This window comes from Electrophorus electricus, chromosome 11 (assembly GCF_013358815.1).
Source record: "Electrophorus electricus isolate fEleEle1 chromosome 11, fEleEle1.pri, whole genome shotgun sequence".
In the NCBI taxonomy this organism is placed as follows: domain Eukaryota; kingdom Metazoa; phylum Chordata; class Actinopteri; order Gymnotiformes; family Gymnotidae; genus Electrophorus; species Electrophorus electricus.
Window position 1 is genome coordinate 20,459,520 of NC_049545.1, and position 25,681 is coordinate 20,485,200.

The following is a 25,681-nucleotide window of genomic DNA, read 5'->3' on the forward strand; positions in this document are numbered from 1 at the left end:
TTTTTCTCCAGTCAGGCTTGCCATAACTGATAGATTTGTCCTGATGCACCTACAATTTCTGATGTGTTTCAAAGCAATTGCTTTGTACATTATTCCGAGGGCATTCTGAGAACGAACACAGCATGACATCTACATTGCCGTAGGCGTATCTCACCCCTGCTGACCTCTCATCTGCCATTTTTAGAAAGGGGCACAGGTTCGTTGTCTTTTTATGATGATTAATATCCATGTGTCTGTGCTTTTAAGAACCCTTCGTTGTCTTTATGGAACCCAGTCACCGAGGACCACGTCTGGAAGCAAAACCGTGTGCGCCGACACACTTTCACTCTTAGCGTCGAGTCCCCCAAATGTGAATCATATGCGCTAGAGAAGCGACACTCCAGGAGAAAAGAGGAGGACAGATAGAGGGGAAACAGACAACCTTTATTAAGGCCCTAACAAAGAATGCATGAATAGGTAAGTGGCGAGCTGCCCTGAAACCTGGCTGCAAACTAGTCACGTTGATTTTGCGTCGACGCAGCACTTCCATGCCTCGTCCATCATGCCACCTGATGATGCCCCTGGAGTAGAGGCCACAATCGCCACACAAATTTGCTCTCGCAAATGGCTTTATGTAGGTGGAATGTGCGCGGCTGGGGCCCCGTCCTCATAGGTGCAAGAAGGCTGAAGCGCACAAGGCTGTAGCATATGGGCATCCTGACCTTGGCACGTGCTTTCCGGTAACGCCCAGCATACCGTGCATTTCGTAAGGGCGGAGGAGGGGAAGTGCTGCCAAATGGAAGCTCCGCGCAAACAAAAAGAGGCGTGGGTATTTTTTGTCCAAATTAAGTCGCCGCAACAGCAACCCCAAGGACTGTGTCTAAACACGGCGCACGATGGGAGATGCGCCATTTCCGCACGTGTACCGTCGTGCTTAAAACTATGTCCGTCCGGTGACCTCATAGCCTCTAGTACATTTAATTTCATCTTTTAAATGGAATGAGTATCGAGAGCAAGCGCAGAATTTGCATCAGCCTAGCAGAAGAGGTGAAGAAAATAAATTGCGCTGCATCTCATGTAGGACGTAGGAAACCAAAGTGGCTATAATAAACCGTCAACAGCCCCCAGCTCAAAAAAGGCATAGTTCATTATTTCTGCTTTAGTCCACATCCCTGAAGGCTTCTGACTCAAGGATCTCTCTCCAATATAATTCTCAGTGACTGACATCCAGTCAACTCAAAGTGAACTCGACACAATCAGTACTCACATTGGGTCTGATCTTGTTGAACAAACAGTTGCCCCCTTATCAGTTGTAACTCCCAGAAAAGCAATGCTTTTTTTCCCCTTCGCTATTTATTTTTTTAAACGGTGCATGTCCACCCAAGAAAAGCATCTCAACTATAGTTTCGCCTCTAGTAACTGAGCCTGATGTTACTTGAGGGTGAAGGATCACTACAATTCGCTGTAATTGCCTTACAAAGATGGGCCTTGTGATGTTATCTGTTGTTACCTGATGTTGTTCCTGTTTGCATTACTTTTAACATTTCCTGCACAACACATATTAATTGTCTAATTCTCTAATTGTCGATTCCCGGCACGATTTATTAGCCACCAGACATGGGCTGGAAGAAGTACAGCAATTACCGCTAACATTACCAGGAAATAATACTGCTGTCTGCCAAGCAGAGAAAGCTGGTACACAACGGCAGCATCAGAAACACGGCGAGAGATACAGAGGCACAATCTCTATGCTCCGACAAGCAACCTTCCAATCCCCCTCTGCCTGGTATACACCTGGCTAACCTGCAGTTTCTGCAGAAGCTCCACAGGTTTCTTGGTGGGACTGAGCTCCAGCATAAGCTGTGGGACCCCTGTGTGCTCTGCCTAAGAGAAACCTGGGCTGTGCAGCTGAGCGGCTCCTCCTTATCCAGACTGGACAGGGGTGCAGTCTCTACGGGGCGAGTTCATGGGTGGAGGAATCTGCTCGATATGCCTATTAAGAACGCTTATCGATGGCATGGTTCCCTTAGCAAATAGCCATGTGCTTCCTTGTTTGGATTGTTTCCTAGTTCCACCTTGTTTTTAGTTCCCCCCCTGCCTTTATCAGTTACAGTCGATTCTCATTCAGTTTTATTTTTCATATTTATTTTTTTATTAACCCTGTGTTTTCTAGTCAGTTTTGCTGGTCATTGTTTAAATGTTATCGAGTTATCATTCCTATAGTTTCCTGATTTGTTCATTTACCCTCGCCGTGTTTTTCCCTCGTGTTGTTGGTCTTTGTTCAGCCTTTGCATTTTGGTTATACGTTTCTTTGTCTGACCCCACTGGTTTTTCAACCTCGGACCACGTCTTGGACAACGATTATGGATTTGCCCCCAACAAACGTCGTTCCACTCAACACAAGCATGCTGCCTCCTATCTCACTTCATTACAATCGAGCAGATGCCCAACCCTCCTATGGCAAACTGGATCATCTGTCAGGGTTTCCGGTGCCAACATGTTTACAAATAAAGTATAGCTCTGAAACTGCTGTCTGTTTGCTGTGCTGTTCAGTGTTGGTCTGAGAAGGCTCCAGTGACAGGTCATGGAAAGACCATCCGTGAACTCCAAACTGCAACAGTCAAATAAGTATTGCGAGTCAGTAATTGACTATATTAAATTTTGGATGGATATATGGATTCCCAGTAAGTCTGTTACTGTATCATAATCAAAAGCTATGGTTGAATAATGTTGTTAAAAAGAAAATTAACTCTCAAAATGCTGCCTATAAATCTGGGGATGCCGAACTCTGTAGGAGGGGTAAATATGACCTGGATAAGGCTGTAAGAAATGCCAAGAGGTCCTATAAATTAAAGTTGGAGAAACACTTCAAATGCAATGATTCCATGAGTTTGTGAAAGGGTCATATAAGAAGAGAAGGTTCTGCAGTGATACAGAACATGGGAACTTCTTCAGTTCCCCCCCAAGAATGTTATTGATCAGAACTGTTCTGTCTTGGTGATGGCAGCAGATATGAAAGGCGTTTGCTAGAATGAAAACAGGCATGTGCGAGCCCGACAGTCTTCTAAATAAACTCAAAGTGTGTACTTGCAGGTATTTTTAATGTGTCGTTAAACATGTTCAGTCCCTAGATATTTTAAAGAATCTACTAATCTCCCCAGTGCTGAAAAACACCACAACAACATCTTGTTAAAAGGTGTAGCACTCGCCTCTATAGATATGAAATGTTTTGATTAAGGGATATCTACAGAAACTAATTCCTAAGGAGAATGTTCCCAGTGGGAATGGTTGTGCTGTATTGCTAGTGTTCAGTCAGGTTTACAAGCCCTTACAATGCAGGGATCATATCCAAATACTTTACATTAACTACAGTTTGGCTTTTTATACAATTGTACATTTGGATGTGGCTTTTAAATCTGAAATCTAAATCTAAATTACTTTTAATTACGAGCCAGTTAATGTGAGTTTGCAATCTTACAGCCATGTTGTTTCATCTAACAGTCAGTCTATAGCTAACAGTCTGTTGTTAATTGGAGACAAAATATATTGATTACACAAACTGCTTTCAGGAAGACTGCAGTTGGAATGAAGTAACACCAGTTAGGAAATACGTAAACAACAGGGCTGTGTCAGACAGTTGAACCTCATGTACATGTAGTTTCATGTGTTCTCAAACGTTGTCCGAGCAGACCAGGCAGACCGTGTGACTTCATTTTCCCTTCTCTTACACAACTCCATTTCTTTCAGGAACCAAAAGAGGGGGTTAGAAAAATACTTCTTAAATCTGACAAATCTCAGTTCCTACTGAATCACAAACTAGAGACCATGGAATCTCGATCCTGCACATCGGTAGTGCAGTCTGGCGATCGTGATGTGGTGGCATGTTATAGCTCTCACCAAGCTCCTTGGTAAAAGCGCAGCAACATCTAATGCCAAAGACAGCCGAACATTAATGACTGCATTTATATTCACAATGATACCCTCATTACTGGCAATAAAATCAGGTTATCGGGTTAATAATGAGACTGGAGTATTGACATGCACAGGCATTCAAATTATGTAAAACCCCCTGTTTACATGGGACTGTGGAAATAGTTGGGTTTCTCTCCAAGGACTTAATGAAAACCAACCATCCTTGCTTCATCTGCTTTCAGACAACACTGCTACATACATGCACAAATACAGGAACCCTACACAGAGTGTTGACAGAGATATCCAAAAAATATATTGACTACATGACTGTCAGAGTACTAGGATAGTAAATAGATCATTTAAAAATGTTGACATTCATGTCAAAAGAAATGCGCTTAGTCAAGAGAGTTTTCTTTTGCAGTTACTGTCTCCAAGTGATTAATTACACAACTTGTACAGGTGCAGTCTATCTGTTTTAGGCTATAAAAAGGTGAGCAGGATACAAAATGGTTTCCTATGAACAATGATAGCATGTAAGCTGAAACCTCTGCTCTTGCATCATTGGTTGGCATCATATCATACTATTGGAATAAAACTGATCAAAACCTCTTTTTTGGTAGTGTGTGGGCTACATTCTTTATTTCTGTGTAAACCTACATTATTCATTTCAAATAACCATACATTAAACATATTATGGACAGTGGTTCACTTAAGCCCATGTGTTTCCCTTAAATTCTAGTAATTTTAGGCTGTTTTGTGTTACTTCATGTTCCTGCCTCGGGAACATTTTTTGTCTTGCACTGCTGAGATGAAGTACATCTGTCCTGGAGTGTTTGAGGAAGACCAAAGTCATGTGCAGATTAGTGAATTTTCAGTTTGCTTTATCTGAAGTCAGTCCGCATGAGGAGTGCGATTTAGGTCACTTTTTTCATAAAGCAGGGAGCAGAACTCCTTTCAATACTCTTTTTGGCTCCTACATTTGGCTATTCGAATTGTTAACACATTTTTCTTGTTTGGTGCAGATTGTTTTTCGATACATTACATTGGAAGGCCACAGCACAGAGACATCCTCTGAGCACATAAGGTCTCTGTGAGATAATCGCACTTTGGACCTCTCAATTACAAAAACAATACGCCTGCTGAGAACAACTCTAACCCCTCACGGAGCTTACAAGAAATTTTTGAAAGCGAGAGGCAATTCAGTGTTTAAATGTGGTACACAGAGAGATTTCAGTCTCTTTAACTGAAATAAAACAAGGGTGTATCAACTGATTGTTACACATGCCAAGTTTGACACGATCCATCTCCCATCCAAGTCTTTCTCCAATCAAAAGACAATAGCATTCAGCTGCCGTCAACTTCGTCATCCTTCATTTCACCTCTCTCTGCTTGGCACCCTCTTCTGCGCCCCCCCCCTTCCTTTTCATCTGTTTCCACTTTAACGGCATAGCTCAAATCTAGGAAGAATCATTTCGAGAAGGACCGAGTTCTGAAACGAGCATCAGACTTGTGGTTCGACCTACGGAAATTTTAACCGAGGAGTCATCAGAATTTCAAGTTTAAGGAAACGTACGTGTCTAATGGGACCAAGTAGCCGGAATCATGCTTGGGAACTTGGTTTTCCATGTTTGGTCAGGGCGCTCTTTAGCCAGTCCCAGTGCGCGATGACATCGGCTACCAAATGCAATTGTGATGCGAGCAGCTCATTCTTCCACTGCACACGCGTACCCTTTTCTACGTTGCCCCAAAACAGATCTTTGCACATGTATTTTGGGGGTATTTCTTCTGGCAAGCGTTCTGAATCTGTGCTTCATGTCACCAGAAGCAGATTTCCTTTATGTCTGACGTTTTGGTCAGTGCTTTTATTGTATGAGCATTACATAAAAATGAATTTCTTTCCCTGTGATTTATTTCCTGATGCATTCAAGCATCAACTGCCTTCTTCAACTAACCTTCCATTTTCTGTGCACTGTGCAGGGACCCAGTGCAATTAACTTCTCCTTAAATGTAGACTGAAACTGAGCGTCACTCTCTTCAATGTCTTTATTGTGGTTTCTCATTTTGCTGGTGTTGGAACCAGCACGGTTCTGAAAACAGTGCTATAAATAAATTTATATAAAACACACTCCTACGAAGCGCTGGCATCTTGCCTTCTTGCTTGCAAAAGCAGAAATATCCATAAGATCCATGCTAGGTTTTGCTTTTTTTTTTTAACTTCATTCACACATTAATGCAGAATGTCAGTCCTTCAAAATCCATCAACACCTGTTTACCGGACCCCCGGGAAAGGGAGAGAGAGAGCACGACAGAGACAGGATGGGAAAGAGAGAAAAGAGACAGCAAAAAAAAAATAAAACAAACATTCAGTTCTGATGATTGTTTCAATAAAACAGAAACAGAGACAACAGAGAAAGCACTTCATTCAGATGTTTTTCCAAAAGTGTGGCAGGGGATGACAGCTTTGCAAAGACACAAGAGCTTTGTGTTTAGCTGGGCTGTTCCATGGAGCTCTTTGTATTAGGCTGGGCTCTTCCATGGATGTCCAGCCCACTTTCATATATAATTTACAGAAGTGATGCAAGAAATAGCCAGTAACGGCCATGTCTGATCCATTAAGGGTTCCAAGCCATTTTAAAGATGACATAAGCACATAAATTATGCTAAAGTCAAGCTGGCAAAAAGTGTTCCCAAATCGGAATCCTTCCTTACAGCCCTATGATTTGGGGGGAGGGGGGGGGGTATTTTGTTTTATTTTGAAGTTGTCTGTGAGGGCATCTAGACAGACTCAGTTCTGAATGAGAGGTCATTTTATGGCACTCTAGGATTGAGCCAAGTTCATCGAGCACTGAGGTCACCGAGCATGGACTTCCATTAAACAATGTCCATCCAGCATGCCATTAGCGGTATTTATGCTGTCTGCTAAGGGAACCCCCCCCACCGAAGCTCCAAATGGTTCCTCCCATTCCACATCCCCAGTAAATGACTTTCTGTTCCTAAATGTCTACTCAATATCCCTGTCAAGAGGAATAATCTGACAGCTATATTTCATTAGATATGCACAGCTAAAAATAATGCTCTGAACCCTAATAGAACTGCAATGAGAACGCATAGCTTCAGGTACAGAATCCACTTTCTCAATTGCCGCCATCTGATAGATTGTTATGACACAGGAGGTGCATGTGGGTTTCAGACCTGTCTGGCAGTTTGGATGCAAAAATTTAATCAGTAGAGACCTTTAACAAGTTTTTTTAAACTAACCAATGTATACTGGGAGTAGTTTCTCCAGGGGCTCCCTTTTACTTTGGAAAATTATATTTGAAGCAAAAAGTATACAAGTAGTTTTTTTACCATTACATAAAAAATAAGAATAGTGAGCAGCTGCTTCTTAGTGGTCACAAATCTAAAAGGTCCTGTGGCAGGACACCACTTGTCCTGGGACTAATTCAAGCTTCTTCATCTTCTGCTAGGTCAGCACGGAGGGGGCAATTAGATTGTGAACTCTACTTCATCATGAGGACTTTGTCATATTGGCAGCCTTAAATTGGCTTGAAATCTATCAAAAAGATTAAAATGTTTCCATGGCTAACCACAGCCAAAGGACAGGAGAGCTGTAAGCTGACAGACCCTGTAGCTTGGCCAGGGTTCTCTTAAGCCATTTATTTTGCCATTTCATCTTGGTAATAGCCACCCTATTGAACAGCAAAAGCCCGAAGGTCTCAAATAAATCCAGTTTTCTAGAGGTCACTAGTTTTAAAAGTTCTGAGGAACTCCTTGTGATAAGGCTACCCTTCTGAACGATTGTTTCACACTAAGCAGTTTTGGAGAAAATTTTCCTTGCGCTACTAAGTTGCCAGCATAGCAGATTCTGAATTGTAGGGCACATATTAAAAGGACCTACATAAAAAAAAAAATCTCCCGAACAACTGCTTCATACTAAGCAATTCTGGGGAAAATTTCCTCTCTCTTTTAGTGATGTTATAAAATCTTCATAAAACTGCCACAAACATTCTCTCGTCGCTCCAGAGAGATTTTTGCACAACGACCTGGAGCAGTTATTACTATGCAATAATGTTTTAGGCATGTTAAATGGAGTTTATTGCTAAAAACAAAAAATTGGGGAAAAAAAAAAATTTGGCAGGTCCATTTAACTGTAACCAAAACCACAGAGGCTTTTACAAAACCACAAAAAGAAAGATATTTAGTGCATCCAAGGTGATTCGGTAACTCAATTTGACCTTTAACCTCCTTTCCTTCTTCTCCACCCCCAGAAGTCTCCTGAACTCTACAGTGCTCTCTGTAAAATGCTAACCTGCTGAAGTGAAATCTCACTTTGGATCACACCAGGTGATGTGAATCAACACGAGAACCCACCGAACGTGCCTACTTAAGACGTCTCAGGTCCTGTACACCAAGAATGGCTGTCATGTGGCATAGAACGAATGTTTTGAGGCATCCTTTTATGCAGCCCATCCTAGTTATGGCTACGCAACATGATGCCCAAGAACGTGCGCAAGATCTTAAAAATGTATCTTGAAAAATTTGCTGACCTAAAAGATGGGGTAGGTGTGAGAAAACGCAGTCGCTTTGTACAAAGAACTCAGCTGGCTGAAATTAGCATGCAAATACGATTATAGTTTGATTCAGGTAGTTTGACACTATTAACTTTCATTTCTACAGAAAAACAATGGTTTCCTAATATGATCCGTCATGTATGTGGCAAAAAAAATGCTAATTTCTTCATGCAGCCATCTTATGTGTAATGACACATTAAATAGTTGGGTCTGAAGGAGAAAAAAAAACTAGCACACACATTTCAGTCTACATTTCAATTTAAATAACACTTCTACATTTAAATAACATGCTGCTCAAGCAAACGAGTGTTTTATAATTATGGACCACTAATTAAGGTTCACTTCAAAATTGTGGCTTTAATTTATTTCATAAAACGCTTTTAAAAACTCAGAATCGCTACATTAAAAAGGCATGCCAGTAGGCACTGAACTCACCCACTACAATTGAACAAGCAAGGTTTGAATGGGAGCACCCGCATAGGGAATCACTACACTCAGGCACGCTCATTTCTCAACACTCAAACGCCAAAGAAAATTCAATTGCGTCCAGCTCTTGTCAGTGTTACTGGAAGGCATAACTGACATTTCCAATTGTGGAGTGCATTAAGTCTTTTTCAAAGGAGGAAAATTGCCCCCTACCAAGCAGATAACCTTCTTCATTAATAGCACATGGTCTTAAGATTCCATCTATCTGGAGCAGTCATTGCCCATTATCAACATACTCAGTAAGACCATTATAAAAAATATTGCCACCACAGACATGTAACCAAGCACCTCATAAGAATTCCTGCCAAGGCGCACGCCTTCTCCGGCCTCCTGGTACTGACTGGTGGGGGTCGGCCCCCCCCACCCCTTTGGAGAGGGCTTACATCTGAACAATGAGCAGTCAGCAGCCATAAGGCACTGGAGGAACAGATGAAAAGGTGACAGAGAACAGAGGAACCCAGGAAGAGAGGCTTGAAGGAGGGAGGCTGTGCAGACGACAGAAGAGCCACATGCGGCCACACTAGAAAAGAGAGTCCAAGGAAGCTTAAAAAAAATAAAATAAAAAATAAAATAAAATAAACTTTTAAAAACTTTGCCTTACATCAGTGTAACCTACCACCACTAAACCATTTCACATGGCCATTTAAAAAATAATAATAAAAACACACGACACTGTACTTCGGTTCCAAAATGTTAGACCAGTATTACTTAGACCAGTGTTACCGATGCATCTAAAAACCACTTCGTCATGCTGCCAGACCGGCGTAGTAGATGGGGGGTGGGGGGGGATTTTTGGGATCGTTTTACAAAACAGCTCATGCTATCCTCTTCGCTGTTAGCCATCTAAATCGATTACAGCAGTCATTACAATGAGAGCAAGCACAAATATGTTCAGATCGGTTATGTGTCTCATTTCCTCTGCTCTTTTCTGTATTTTTCTTTTTATTTCCTTCCTTTTGGTCTCTAATAGTTCATGCGGTTCCAGACCCCAAACACAGCCAAAACATATACAATTGCCGAGTGCAGCTATATCCAGGCTCTACTGAAGCCCAGCTAAATGCCCCTTACAGTCTCGTGGTCTCGTACCAGACTAGAACCAGATGGGATACACGTAATACAACCCACTTCATCCTAGGACATTCCAATAGCCATCAAAATAACAAACAAACACAAAAAAAAGCAAACAATGAACATATATTCTTTAAAAATAAACAAACAAAAAGAAAACAATAATAGCAACAAATTCGATGTACCTAACAGCTTGCAGCAAAGGCTGGGCTTGCTTTGTTGCCTCAGAATGGAAGTTGGCTGGTGTAGTCATGGATGCACACTGCCCCCTTTAGTTAGAACTGAGTAACTGCAGCACTGACCGTGTGTCGAGCGGTTGCGAGACAAGGCCCGCCTTAGGCAGCGCTTCGTTTCAGAAGTGACGCATGTTCACCAACTGATCACCCAGGAACACCTGGTCTGTGACTGCGCACAACAGGCCGCCACTCACTCGATTCTAAGTCGTAATCCACGACTGCTGGTACCATTACTGTGTTCTGAAGTCATCGTACTGACTGCAGCAGGGTTCCTGTACACTGCACTGTCTTAACATTTAATGCCCTCTTTCATGAGTAAGCTGGTTTTGACCAAAGGGCATCTGTAAATACTGCTTATGCAAATGTTTATGAATGAATACCTCATCAACTAAGCTATATTTATATATTCGGTACTCAAAATATGTAGACGACATCACTTGCACTATTTTTTGTCGTTGTTTTAAAAAAAAAAACAACAAAAAAACGGGTCGTTCACGAAAGAGGTTTCTGGAAGCGTGACGGCTGTGAAGATGATAAGCTTTTGCAGTCAAATATTATCCGAGTACGTGAAACAGGTCAAGGTCCAGCTAATGAAGCATACCTACTCGACGTATACAGAAAAGTGCAGAGAAGCACACGCACGGACACACGTACAGGCACGCAGGCCCACATGGAGAGCTGCGTTTTCAGGACTTAAATGTGACTCAGTTTTTTTTTGTTTTGTTTTGCTTTTTTTTTTTTTGCGCTCACACATCCATTTCAGACATTAGCGCCCATTATGCTTTTCCGCTACATCCTCCTTCTTAAAACGGTTGGAGCCCACAGAAAGGATGTCATTGTACAGAATGGAGTGCAGTCAAATTTTATAGAACTCTTGGGTGGAGAGTTATCAACCACCTGCAGTAAATTAAACCATTACAAAATCACTTTCTACAAATGTTTTTTCTTCTAGATATCGCCTACAGTCATTCTCCTCTGACGCAAGTATAACTGCAAAAAAAAAAAAGGATAATATAACATTTTAAAACCTAATGTATTTCATATTTTCCCTACCAGAAATGATGTGCTACCGTTTCCATTTAGAACAGCAGACTGGATAGATGTGGATATTTTTATCCACAAACCAGGGTCGTTTTGTTCAGAATTAATCGGACTTTGTCGAACAGATTTAATCAAATCTTAAAAATGGGTGGTTCTAAGAAAAAAAGGATTCTGAAATCGGATTAGATAACGTAATCCAGTCTTGGTTATAATCTGGAGCAAACCTTCAGTATGTGTTGTTCAAACTCTTTTAGTAGAATTGTTATACCTTTTATCAAAAAATCTTTATTATCCTGATCCCATCAGAAGGGTGGATTTAGGGTGGATTTCAGGAACAAAATGTAATAAAACTAAAATTGGTCAAATAGGGTGTACTACATGATACAAATAAACTAAGTTGCATTGTATTAAGATTTTAATGGATCAATAGCAAATAACATTTTTAAAACACACATGTGCTAACCCTACAGGGTTAGCTTTATAGGGTTAGCTCTGCTGTGTTTGCTCTGTGGCATGATCTGTGCAGGGTTAGATCTGCAGCATGCATTCTGCAGGGTACGCCCAATAATGTTAGCTGTGGAGGGCTAGAACCTGCTGCATGAGTTCTTCAGGGTTCGCCCTGTGATGTTAGCTGTGGAGGGTTAGAACCTGCGGCATGAGTTCTGCAGGGTTCGTCCTGTGATGTTAGCTGTGGAGGGCTAGAACCTGCGGCATGAGTTCTGCAGGGTTTGCCCTGTGATGTTAGCTGTGGAGGGTTAGCTGTGCAGGGTTAGACCTGCAGCATGAGTTCTGTGCAGGTTTCACGCTGCACTTGCTCTCAACCAATAAGCTTTGCTTTAAGCAAATACAGAACGCACTTGTTCAGTTTAGAAGAAACTAGAATTTTCAATTTTTTTAAAACATTTTTTTAGGTGACATGACAGTTTCAAATGATGAATAATGGCGATGCATTTCACATTGAGAATTTTTTTCTCCAAAATGAAATTCTTCACTGGCTAATATTCAGTTTTGCTCTTCTTTCATGTTCAGTATTGACCTAGGGCAATATTTTGAACCAAAAGTATAAGCTATTGGAATATTAAGGAATTTCTCCCAAGACCATCCACATCTTGAAGATTGAATCTGAGATTTTTTTTGATCTAACTAAAAAGAATTCAAATAAGATAGAGATATTTCATTTAATTCAATCAAGCCATAAGAAAACAAAAATACCAGCCTTAACCTGAACAAAACACACACAAGCCTTAACCTGAACGCAAATCTCAGTACCTGTCCTAAGATCAACTAGTACACCAGGCTGTTTAAAAATAGCCTAAGAATTGTATTTTAGTCAATACATGAGCCCATACTTTACAGAATATAATAATAATAATAATAATAATAATAATAATAAATAATAATATTTCTAACACTCCAAAAATCTAGGCACGTGAATCACACCACCTTCAGGTCGATGCATTACAGTACGGTGATGTATTTTTAAACCCTGAACATGTAATGTCAGCATGACTCCTAGGCAGTTCAATTTACAGCTTTTCTATCAAATGTACAAATGCATGTAATTTGTCACCATGGTGTAGACCTACATTACTCATCAGCATCAGGAAATGTGACTGGCAAATGACGGCATGTCAAGCCAATGTCAGGATGCAGTTAACCACCCTGGCAAACCAGTCACAAGGCGTTTCCATGCCTGAAATGGTTGGTGGTATGACTTACACTTTAACCTCACACTTACTTTGATTACACACTCAATTAGCTACATTCACCTTACACTTTACAGGTATACTCTTACACATTGTTGACACCCGTTGACCAAATTTTGTATCTACCTTGCACCCTGTTCAACAGAAGCACTGTTGACGAGACGTTATTTTGCTGTTTATCAACACAGCAGAGACGCAGACATGGCACAGGCATGGTGTTGGGTTTCGTGCTGGTACAAGCCATCCGTGCACAGCAGAGATGGTCCGGCCTCCAACATGTTCCCACCTCGGTTCAGCTACTCTACGCTGGGACACTGGCTAATGCTGGATTTGTCTGTGACAACAGATGATAAAATGCCATGTGACCATAGGTGTTTCTAGTAAAAGTGGCCAGAGAACTTCTATGCTGACTTAGAATGTGAATCATAATGCATTTTTTCTTGCCAGAACCTTCTAAAAAAATAAATAAATAAAAAAAGAATTAAAGAATTATTGCTCAGATGAGGCTAAAAATATTTTTCCAACCAAAATTCAACCTATAAAAGGCATGTTGGAAGTATACAACCTCCCCTCTAAAATGGTTTTAAATTTCCACGGACATATAGCAGACCAAAAATGTTTAATGCCATATGCTCTCCCCAAGGACAGCAAAGACCAAACTTTAGGTTTTATTTTCAGTGACATTCTCAAAAACAAACTTTGCAGACCACATTTCTCTTCTAATACCACTACTCTGCAAGTTTAGAAGTCAGATGAGTATAGGTTGGGATTCTATCTGTTTGGAGACTTCATGAAATCACTTCACCTTGCAGTCTGCAGGCTCTGGTATGTCTCCATCAACATCTCTCTGCATTTAAATTTCACTGCCAATTTGTTGTCCTGAACCTGCTGGCTGTGATTGTGTAGCCTACTGTGCTTCAAAGATGACCCGATAATACATTTGACCCGATAACACATTTGACTTTAGTGTAATCAGTGCCTGAAGTGGGTTGACCAAAACACATTTCCAGGTTTTGCTTTCTGGAGTGCTGGCATGCGTTTCTCATAATATCCAGGGTACTCTTCCTTCTTTTGCCCTGACCAATTTTCTGACCGATCCAATCTTAACAGCAAAAGACTGCAGCAGTACATCTGAAACGTCCATCACCACTAGGTAAACTTCACTACCTAGGGTGTTCTACGTTATTCTGCTTTGTAACTGCTCATTCTCCGCTCTCCTCTTAAGGCCTAATGAAATCAGAGTGAGACAATGCTATTCTGCTTCAGAACAAGTGAGCCATGCTTTTTGCCACAACCAACCCCCTCTGTGTGGGTTTGAAGCCTTATGCCATCACCTAGTAGCACCGCTTGAACCGATGCATCACAGTCTGCATCAATGGAGGGTGGAGAAGGGGAGGCAGGCAATGGGCAGAGCCCTGGTGTCACCACGTAAAAGTCGTTTACCCACGTTTCCGCCAATTACAACCTAAACCATGATAACTGCAGCAAGAACAGCAGCAATTAGCCATCCAGAACCTTTCAGCTTTTTCAGCACAACCGATGAGTCGATATGCCAATCAAAGAAAGAAGCCAAATTTGCTAAAGTAGCATGTCCCACCAGGTGGTTTATATGATTCCTTCTGATTTTGGTTTCCGGATTGGAGAACACCCACTTCCAGATGCGCAACTGTTGGGTTCTCAAACCAGTGGAACGGCGGGCCCATTCTTGAGGCTCAGAGAAACCAGTATCAACTCCAGTACTAACAACAGTATTCTGTTGATGAACAAGCGGAGGATCCATAACTACCGTCTAGATGAAAGGCCCAGCTGTTGAACAAAAGGAGTCAATCCTAGCCTACAGGCCCATTTATTAATTGGTAAATGCCTTAGCGCCAGCAAACTGTCAAAGACAAAAGGCTGATGTAAAAAGTAGGCAATCGCACGGCATCAAAAATCAAAATCAGAGCCGCTCAGACAAAAACACATTGAGGCTGTAAGCAGATTAATTCCCCTTTTTGATACATAAGACATTCCTTATATGTCCAAATTAGGAAACTCAAAGCTTATTGCAAATTGAAGCTTAAAGCAAATTAAGAAACTCAAATGATTCAAATTTATAAATCATTATATTAAAAATATAGGTCCATGCTACGAACATGCAGTAATATCTACACAGATCTTTTATTCACCACAAAAATTACAATTGTATTACTTAATGGTTTGCAGATACCAGCTGATAGACCCACCAAGAGGCCAATAACATGACTGTAGATACCAGCTGATAGACCCACCAACTGGCCAACAACGTGATTACCTCCACTGGTCCTTTCCCGCACTTCGAGCCCAAAGTGACGTTAGCCAATCACAGATGTCTGACAGCTTGCACTTGCTGACAAGGCCAGTTAGCAATTCCCTGCGAGTGTGTTCAGCTGGCCTGTGTTGTGGCATGGACAGCAGCTTGTAAAGGTGTGGTGCTTGGCTTCACCCATCTTGGAGGACACACATGCTTGACTGAACCCTCCCTGATGGGTAGCTGTTATAGGACATGGGATAGCCAGCTAGCTGGTGGGTTGGGATTGGCATTCAGACTGAAGTTGGGAAAAATTTGGAATAGAATTTAATTGTGTTCCCTGTGGCAGATTACATTCTATTCTGTTTAGAATATCTTAATTGTATTTCTTTTGGGAATGTGTTTCAATTCAAATTACAATTTAAAAACAAACTTGATTTAAAGACCCAGTCCAAATGTAAAAATCGGAGCCAATTTATGTAATTTCTGGTCAAATACATCAGACTTAGTAGGGAAATCACCACACTGTGCTGGCTCTGTGCTGGTGTCTGGCCCTTCAAGACAGGAGTTGAACACCACTGCAATAAATGAAAGATCATGTTTTCATTTCAGCACTTATGCCAACTCTTGGAAAAGATGAAATAATAGGTTTTTACTTTTTCCTATTCAGTGTGCTGCAAGAGATCTGAAAAGTTCAAAATGTGGACATTTGAGCCTAAGGTATTATATTTGTCAGCACCAAGGTCAAGGTGGGAACGGGATGGTGTGTAAGTGAGAGGACATTTTATAATGGAGGTCATTTTTCCTCCATTCTACCTCGGCGACTGGAAACTCAAATTGCTGATATAGAAAAATGAATCACGTACAAGTTGCATTGTGAACTGTTCCCCGAGGCTCTGGAACAGTTGTCATGACACTGAACAAGTCCCGTTAAGCCGACAGGCTTAGCCATGGTTTTGAAGAGGGCATTTGGGCGTGCGCGCACTTGTCGTTTCATTGGTCATCAGGAGCACCAGCATCTCAGGAGCTGACACCATTGATTTTCATTTCATGAAGTAAGAATCAAATCACGCAACGATCACAATCAGCACTACAGCACCCCACAAAAAGGCAGAACTGTTCCCCTTCTGTGTCAAGTCTTTTGGATTAAAGAAACAGGACAACCATCCTTAATATACTTAGTTACTTAATTCACTTGACATTATAGCTCTTATTTTGTGCACACCCACCATCTTAGATGACCATAGGTATTGGGAATTCTGACTGTTCTGTGAATGGCTTTTGATTGATTAAATATTTCCGAATGAATCGATGCCAAGCAAAAACAGAGAAATGAACATGTATGCCTGGGTTTACACTTTCTTTCTTTCTTTCTTTCTTTCTTTCTTTCTTTCTTTCTTTCTTGACTATGCCCTCTGCCTTAGCATAATTACACAGAGATTCAGTAAATGTCTCTGAAAGTACAAGCAGCAATTTGGAAAAAAGGGATCAGAGTCATAGGACAGGCAGCATGTGGTGTTTTTTCTCCTCCCTCTTTTGAAGTGTTGTCGGTTTTGGTGTGTTTTTGATCCATAAGTGACATTACACACCCCCTAATGTCTCCCGCACCCTTGTGTTTCTTCATGCATACATACAGACCAAAAACCTGGGCAGCGCTCACAACTATCCACTTCCTAAACCATTAGCGGCACAAAATGACATAACCTCGCATTCTTCAGATTTATGAGTCTTTAGACAACAGCTTAGGTTAGAAAGAAAGAAAACCCTCTCTGTAATTTTTACAGAAGAAAACTGATTAAAAGAATAGAAGCGAAGAGGAAGACATCTGCATATCAGACCCAAGCCACCATTTTTCACAAACTAAGCACTAGGCCTCTCCATCACATACAGTATGTGCTGGATGTCGTATCGAAAAACATCTCTGACAAATTGTAAACCTCTGCCCAAGGTTGTGTAGTAGTGTTAATCACATCCTTCTCCTCATCTTAGTGTCAATGAGCATGTGAAAACACGCCACTTTTATTCCAAATGTCTTGTGACTATAAACTCCCTTTATAGCTTGGTTAATATGGGACACTAAGGTTTGTATATAGGTAAGCGTCACCAATCAATGGTTTAGTCAGTCACTCATATCTTAATAAAGACCCAGTACCAATACCAGCACATATTCTGTCAAAGGGGAGAGTCCTTTAAAATGTTTTTTTCTTTTTTTCCTCCAGTGACAATTATAAAAGCACTCCAGCCCATCATCAGTTAAAGATCAGTAGGCTAAGTGTTTTCCATTAAGCTACATTGAAATGTGGAGGGTGCATTAGTCACCATTACAGCATCCAGCTGCTCGACTCTGATTGTGAGGCAGTGCGGGGAGGAAGCGCTCCTTCTCCAGAGGTTGTCCAAGGACCTGACACTGAGTGGGGTACATCCACAAAAGCCAATATCTACGCTGAAGCTGTACTTCCTTTCATGTTTGGAGTGCCATATTCTAACTTATGAGAAGCTCGGAAAAGCTCTTATTCAAAACTAGCCCCCCCCCCCACACACACACACATACATACATACACACAGTAGGAAGTGTTTTCCACCTTTTTGTTTACATTTACACGGTGGCAACCTTGTATTAAAGCAAGCAAGCAAGAGCAATTAAAATTTCCATGGCTAGAACGGCTGTGGTGTCACTTGCTATTTCAATTAGTGCGACTGACAAGAAATTTATTTCCATGAAAAAATAATTGGCCATCAGGAGAATGATTTAAAACCCTATTCTACATGCTTAGAGCCTAAACTCTCTCAGCATGTGTGGAGAAGCTGCCCAGAATTAATTACCACTGCCATTTAATTTCAAGCCACCTGTTTCTCATGGGGTAAAACCATCAGTCCGGAAAAGGTACCATGTATGGTTTTAAAATGGAGCACCTACAGATGACGTTGCGAGACTGCACATTTTCTAGATGTTGCACCACTGTAAAGAACAACCCTCATGAAACCTGAAAATCAGCTAACAAAGTGAGCCTGTTAAATGGCATCCTGTTGCTGACAAGTGTGCAGCTATTGATAAGCAAATTGTTTACAGTAAAGACCTGGAGAAAAATCCTGCAAGTTTGATGTTATTCTTCATCGTCATAAAATGCCACAAAATTGGAAAGACCTGAGCAAATAAGGTTATACGAAGCAAGTGCCTTTAATAAAATGCCGGTTCCGGAGTTAACTGAACTGCAATGAGACCACTTTACCATCTTACTAACGTTACCACGTGGGTGGTACAGATAATGGTAAGGCTCTGCAGTACATATCCCATTAATGGCATACGAGCATCAAGACCTACAGTGGGATTCTCACCTGAACAAAAGCAATGCATGCGTTTCCGTTTCACCTACAACTCTTTTGGTGTTGCTGAACACGTCATGTTGATTACAACACCCCCAAATATCTTGCAGTAGTGATATGCAACTCCTCTCACTTTACCGTTCTTGTTCAGCATTCACAGTCTGTTGCTACACCCTTTTGTCCTGTATTTTGGATTTTTTGCACTTGTGTTTTGGTGACGAGTCATGGGCTTGCAGGATCATTGTTTCGTTTCACTGTACACTTGTACATAGCTATAACAGGAAAGTCTTGACATGAGCGAGTACATATACTTTCTTGCAATGCATCCAGGTACAGTGCCTAACTAAATGATCCTAAAAAGTTGAAGTGGCAAAAGTTAAAAGCTTGTTCTGGTGGGGAATTTGAGTGAGACATTAAAAGGAGGATGTGTAAACGAGAAAAGGGACACCTGAATGAATCCCTGCTGTTGCACAGATCTGACCACATTCTTTCTACTCTGTGTTCAATTCCCAAAACTGCCAAAAATTGGTATGCTACGCTTACTGTTAGTAGTAAGTGCAAGTGATAGAACTGCAAACCCCCCACCACCAGCAGCCGCTGGTATATTTCAGCATTAGAAAACCACTTTCATTATTATGGAAAAGGTTGTAGTTTAGAGTTTTGAACAGGAATGCGTCTTCCTCTAAATGATTAAAGTAGCAGGGCAGGCATCAGCATGGTGGGGTGCTGCTCTCATCATACAGCACTGTGGCCTGAACCGTGGTCCGCACACTCCTGTCTCATGTTCTGAAACCCGACCTGCTTTTCACCTTTTTGTCTCTTGCTTCTCCCTCTTGAGTAAGAGCTCTTGTGAGGTCATTGCCACACACAAAAGAAAATGTGTTTTTAAGTAAAGAACAAATTAATTTGTTCACAAACCAATTATTTTGATGCAAGTCTGCCTCTTCAGTGCACACTGTGGTTGTGGTAACAAGCAAACCTTTTAATTATACATTATTAGTGTAAAACTAAAAGGGCCAAGTCATTTCAAAAGTGGTGAAAACACAAATCCAGCAACCCACCTCCATAACTAATATAAAAACCCTTTATAATACACATCCTATGTAGATGGGTAAAACAGGCAACACAAGATAAGTGTATGAGGCCAGTTAAGTCTGGAATTGCTTAGTGGTGACCAGACTCTACTTGGTCAACCGGAGTAGGCTAGGGTGGAACTGGTCTCAGTTCCCTTTACAGAGTGTTTGACAACATATTATATAATTTAGTTATGTAATTACAGTCATAAACATTTGCAGTGAAGTGCAGAAGGTTCCCAGAGAAGCGGGATGTTTCAGACAGAGGTCCTTCATCAGTTCTGCAAGCGAAGGGCTTCTGAAGTTCTGGGAGGCAGATCTAGTTTATACTAGAAAAAGTACATGTTTAAAACATTACATTCATTTCGAGGGGTTCTCAAGTTCCACAAGTGTAGATCAGTTTTTCTTCTTTGCGTTTTCTAACTTCATTGCTGCCATAGCAACAATGCGAAATGCAAACAGATATGTCATTAAGGCAGTGGCTATTAGTATTAAAATGCCTTGATGCTGGAAACGACAGATCCTTAATTTCAAAGATGGTCGGCAAAACAATCAGCAAGCCTTCTCTTGGTTTCTCCAAAATAAAGCTGATTATATCTCTTGCAAATAATACAGCAGACCACTCCTGGAGTAATGCATGAGGCTGATGACAATCGATCCCTTTCATGCTAGTTATTTTAGTGGCTGCGTTAATAAATTTACATGCAAGATGTAGCACATCTACATGAGCGGTTGCAGACTACAATACCACAGTTATTAACTGAACGGTCTTTTATCTCTCTTGACGAGCATCTTTGATGTTTTTTTGTCTCGTCTGTAGGAGATTAGTGGAGGATTCTTAAAAGGGGATGCGGTCTCTGCATCATCCTTGATGATTCGGAAGTGTTTAAGTGCATTAGTCGCCGTTTTGTTGGTAGGATAGGTGAGCATCAAAAGGAATTCTTGTTGTCTTAACAATACACTTTTCATAGGTCAATGCATCCATACGCTCACCAGTAATGAATTCTACAGTTATGAAAATATTCATAGATTTCCATACTTTTCCGGAGGTAGTCTTCATTCTCACTACGAATGTGCTGAAGTGTTTAATAGCTGTGAGTAAGGGATGTAGGTTTTGCACACCTTGGAATGTGAGGAGTTGCATTTCAAATAGGAATGAGAACCTTAGGTTTATAATAGATGGTAGTAATTAAAACACAACTTCCAGGCTTCGCTGAAACATCCAAAAGGGTCATCTTCATGGTAGGATGTACTAATATTCCATGTACATTCCAGAGATGGGTGGAATGTGAAGAATGAAGAAATAAACAGTCACAGCTCTTCAAACGTGCATGTAGCAGGACCAGAAATGCCATCCGTGTATTTTGGGAAAGACTAGAGAGTACAGGCCCAGCATACTGTTCAAAAATGTATTGCGACAAATCCTACAAAAAGGTTTGCATTGGATGGCCCGGTTTTAGTACCCATACCAACTCCTCTTATTTGTGAGTCATGTTTGGAGTCTAAGGTGAATCAGTTTAGAGTAAACACCAGTTCTGACAGTCTTAAGAGAATATCTGTAGAAGGGTTCTTCTCAGACTGTGCATCAAGAAAATCCTTTAAAGCTCCGCATCTCTCATTCCCTCTGTGCCTGTCTGTGTGTGTGTGTGTGTGTGTGTGTGTCTGTGTCTGTGGGGGGGGGGGGGGGACAGGGTTGCTACTGCCTTAATTTTTATTGTATTATTATTCCTGCACTAAACAAACTGTATACTGTGTGTGTGTGTGTGTAGCAAGGGTTGTTACTGTTTTCATTTTGACTGTATTAATATTTCTGCACCAATCGGTATAGTTCCATGGGATGATTTAAGTAGAGCCCCAAAAAAATACATACATTATATATATATATATATATATATATATATATATATATATATATATATATATATATATATATATATATATATATATATATATATATATATATATATATATGGAAAACAGAAGCAAAGATTTACAACACAACAGCCTGTACAAAACCCTCTCTTCATAATTACAAGAATAATCATGATGATAATTGAGTCTCACTGCACTCCCGCAGTTCTTACGGCCTGTTCTTTCTCTTGAGGCTGTCTGAGAGACACATTTGTAAGAATGGATGCAGCACAAAATGAGGTGCTTCAAGCTTCCTAAGAACAGACAGAACAACAAGGATTATCCCCAAATCCCTACAGACACAAAGAGCAAGTGAACGAGAGAGGAAAGCAGAAAGAAAAATAAAGCAAATTAATATTGTTTAAAGGACTTCAGCGAATCAAATCTGTGAAACAGCTGCCAATGTATTTTCCTTAAAATAAACCATTCTGTACCCCACCTCTCTCCCCGTACCCCCTGAACCCACTCCTCCTCCCCCCCTGCCCTGGTACCCACCCCTCTCCAGTACATACCTCAACCCCACACTCTACAAAAAAAAAAAAAGAGGTGAAAAGGGAAATAAATCTATCAGATGACAATTCTTTAGTAGCTTAGCAATCAGTGAAATAGCTGGACAGAGCTAGAAAATCTCAAAAGGAACTGGGGGAGATGCTTGGGAGTTTTCCCTCGCTGGCTGTTCTTTATTGAGCCCAACCCAGGCAAAGGACTCGGCCCTTCTACCGGGGTGAGCTGAGAGGGCCAAATAAGAGCAACCAGAGAGAAAATAACCTCCATCAGAAGCTTGCGTGATGCCTGTGCCCATCGCTCAGTGTGAGGAACTGCTGTGGACATCTGCTGAGAGGAATGTTAAAGAAGGGGAGAAAGGCCAGCAATGGATTAGTGCGCGCACACACACACACACACACACACACACACAGGCATAGAAAGAGATGTGTCAAAGAGGGCATTGGAGAGTAAGAGGTATTGCACATCAATATGCAGTCCAAAACACTGCCTTATTTTAAGGGCGATATCACCACCAGAAGCTCTAGGAACAAAATAGTTACCTCTCATTACAAGCATCCACAATGGAACCAAAACAGAGGATCGCTATGAAAAATGCAAGTGAATAAATGTATGAATGAATAAGTCGTTTTTTTCACTCCAGTAAACAGGTTTTTTTCCCCAGAGCTGTTACAGTATAATGTGAAAACTCCAGACTTTAAGGGTCACTGGTGCTCATCATTGCACCTTAATAGAAGGAACAAGACGACCGACTCTACATAAAAAACCCGCCACTCTCATCAAGACCCATTATGCACAAGTATTCCCAAAATTCAGTTAAAGCACAAGAGAAAACCAGAGATGTGATCAAAGTATCGTTCCATTTCAGTGCTGCTCAGGTGAGGAAGAGCGGAGTGTCTGGGGAATCCCCACACTGGGAAGGCTCCACGCCGTCACACAATGGACATGCGGGCCAGTCTGTACCATCTCCGCACTGCAGAGAACATACTGCACTAAACTGGTCTTTATTTAGTTCCATGACTTCTCTCTTTGTATTTGTGTGTCATAATTATTGGTATTGCTTTTACATTTGCTATCGTAATAATCCGTTTCAATCTGCTCACTTAAACTTTTTTTTTTTTTTTTTACTACATAAATAAAATGTCATACTTTTATTGTAACTTACGAATTCCCTAATTGTACATTGTTTCTTATCGTCAACAAAAGAAAAGAAAATATAGCATTATATATGTAAAGGTTAGATTTCGCTTATATTTTCCACCACAAAATGAGACTGAGAACGCGCACACACATTCGCTCTTGCTTGAGTGCAAGCTGGGAGGGAAGGATGTGGGTTGGTCTGCGGCACCTGACTCAACCCGCCTGGGCCAGCTCTTCCTGATTCTGCAGCCTGCCCCCGACATCGCGTCGAGGCAGTCGGAGATAAGTACCCACATTAACACAATGGTAATGGCATTTTAAAGCTAATTATTACATTGTTGTGGAGTCTGGGCATGCAGTAATTGCAGGCGTTTGTATTATTTTCTGCCATAGAGCTCCCCCCACTCCTGCTCGAGGAAGACTTGCAGCTTGTTTTAACCGGAGCGGCCTTGCCTGCGACATTACCAGGGACAAGACACGGCTCCTGATTTAAAAATGAAAGCAAAAAAAATAACAACGCTTGCAATTTTTCACGCATCCAGAAATGGCTCGGAAATGTCCCAAAGTGAAAATTCTACTTTAAAACATGCAAACCGATTAGAAAAGGTACCTTCCATGTCGTAAACCCCTAGGAAAAGCAAACGCATTTATAGTCAGAGTTCATTTAATGTTGCTTTTCAGTTTTTCCACCAATTTTGCTGCCATCCAGCTAAAAGGCTGTATGCCATGTGATAGAATACGTTTTCCTTGTGTGGCACCGAGCCAGTTAAAACTGTAACATTTCGACCATGGGTGAGTGCATATGTTTGGAAATGTGTGACCGCACTGTGGAATAGGGAGTACTCTCCACAAATACAGGCTTAATCCCTGAATCACAATCCATTGTTTGTTTGACAGTGTGCATCTTGGCTCCGTCATATTTGTAGTCTGTTAGCGGGCTGGTGTCTGATGCGAAAATTACAAAGTTGACGACAGTCCTAACACAGCACTTCGATACCCAGGCAGTTCGAGAGTAGCCAGGTTTAAAGAACAGCCAAAAGCTTTTTCATGCAGTAAACCTCAATTTGCAGAAACTGCAATCAGTATCAATCCTCCAGCGATCACTGGAGTGCCTTCTCCACTTTCAAATTGTCCTCTTTAATGTTGCGAGGGACTAGAGGACACAGCGTGCTATTTGTTGATGGGAATGATGTGATTAAAACGCTGAGCTGATATGATTAAAATGGCGTCTATTATGAGTCCGTGACAGTCAAACAGGAGAAAACCAGCACACTGATTACATTTCGGGCAAATCTGATACTGCTTGCAATTTCTTATACAACATATCAAAAACTGAGATCTTTGCTACGCGTTTCTTTCGGTGCGTGGTGTAAAACAAGCAGTGATTTCAAAAATCGACAGCGAACGTTTTGGACCTTTAGCGTCTAATCAGTGCGGGTTTCTGACATTCACTGAATGAATGTGTCAAACCTACGCACCTGCTGTAAGCCCTGGATGGCAGTTCAGAGGCAGACAGCATCCATGCCGTCGTGACACTGGATCAACCCAGGCTGCACAACTGCGTCTGAAAGCCACACAGCCACCGTAGAGAATAACGCTTTCTTCCACTTAATCTTTACTGAGGCAGGCTTCTGGTTTAAATTCATCTTCGCCAGAACCAGGATTGTGATTTAAATTAAATCTTAACCGGAACCAGGTGTGTAATTTAAGAAAGCATATGGTAAAACAATTATAGGTGAAAATAATTAGAAGGGGAAAAAAAACAAACAAACAAAACGGTTATTGACTTCAAGTCGTCTCCGATGCTAATGGAACTGTCACTCTTCTACAGCGATTTTGCATCTGTGCTGTTCTTTGTGACCTCATGCAACCCTACCAGATAGCACAAAAACATCCATGATGGAGAAATACTCAAAGGTCAGTCCAAAAAAAGTCAAAAGCTCTCTCGCTCTGAAAAAGATTGTTTTTGCATCCAAAACATGAGACAGTGAACAATCAGAGTGGAAAATTTGTAAACAAACAATCAGGATGATGAATTACTCTCATTGCACCAGTTCTGCCTACACTCACTTATGGTAAGTTTATGTATCCTTCTCTCTTAAAATATCCATGTACATCAGAAAACTTTATTTGTTTGATTCCTGGCAGTCAGAGGAGTCCTGTTACAGCCGAATTTGAGTCCGCATCAGGGAAAAAAATACAAATAAAAATCACCTTGTGTGCTGTAGAATGTAGGATTTCAAACATTAAAAGTGCTAGCACCAGCAAAAATCACACAAGACCCAGAGTTACAGCATGGCATCTAACTCGGAAGCACAAGGAAATAAAGGGGGAGCCCGGAATGCCAGTACAAGATTTCCACTGAGAACGTCAAGGAACAACTCATTACACACACACACACACAGACACAGACACACACTCCGCTTCACCAGTCAATAACTGCCAGTGAGCCTGAGTGAGC

At 41.2% G+C, this 25,681-nt stretch overlaps 1 protein-coding gene across 3 annotated transcripts in view; it reads right to left on the reverse strand.

Moving 5' to 3' along the window:
• The window catches only part of macrod2 (mono-ADP ribosylhydrolase 2), a 486,386-nt gene that overhangs the window by 448,910 nt on the left and 11,795 nt on the right, over nucleotides 1-25,681 (reverse strand). The gene's annotated exons all lie outside the window — the stretch shown is intronic.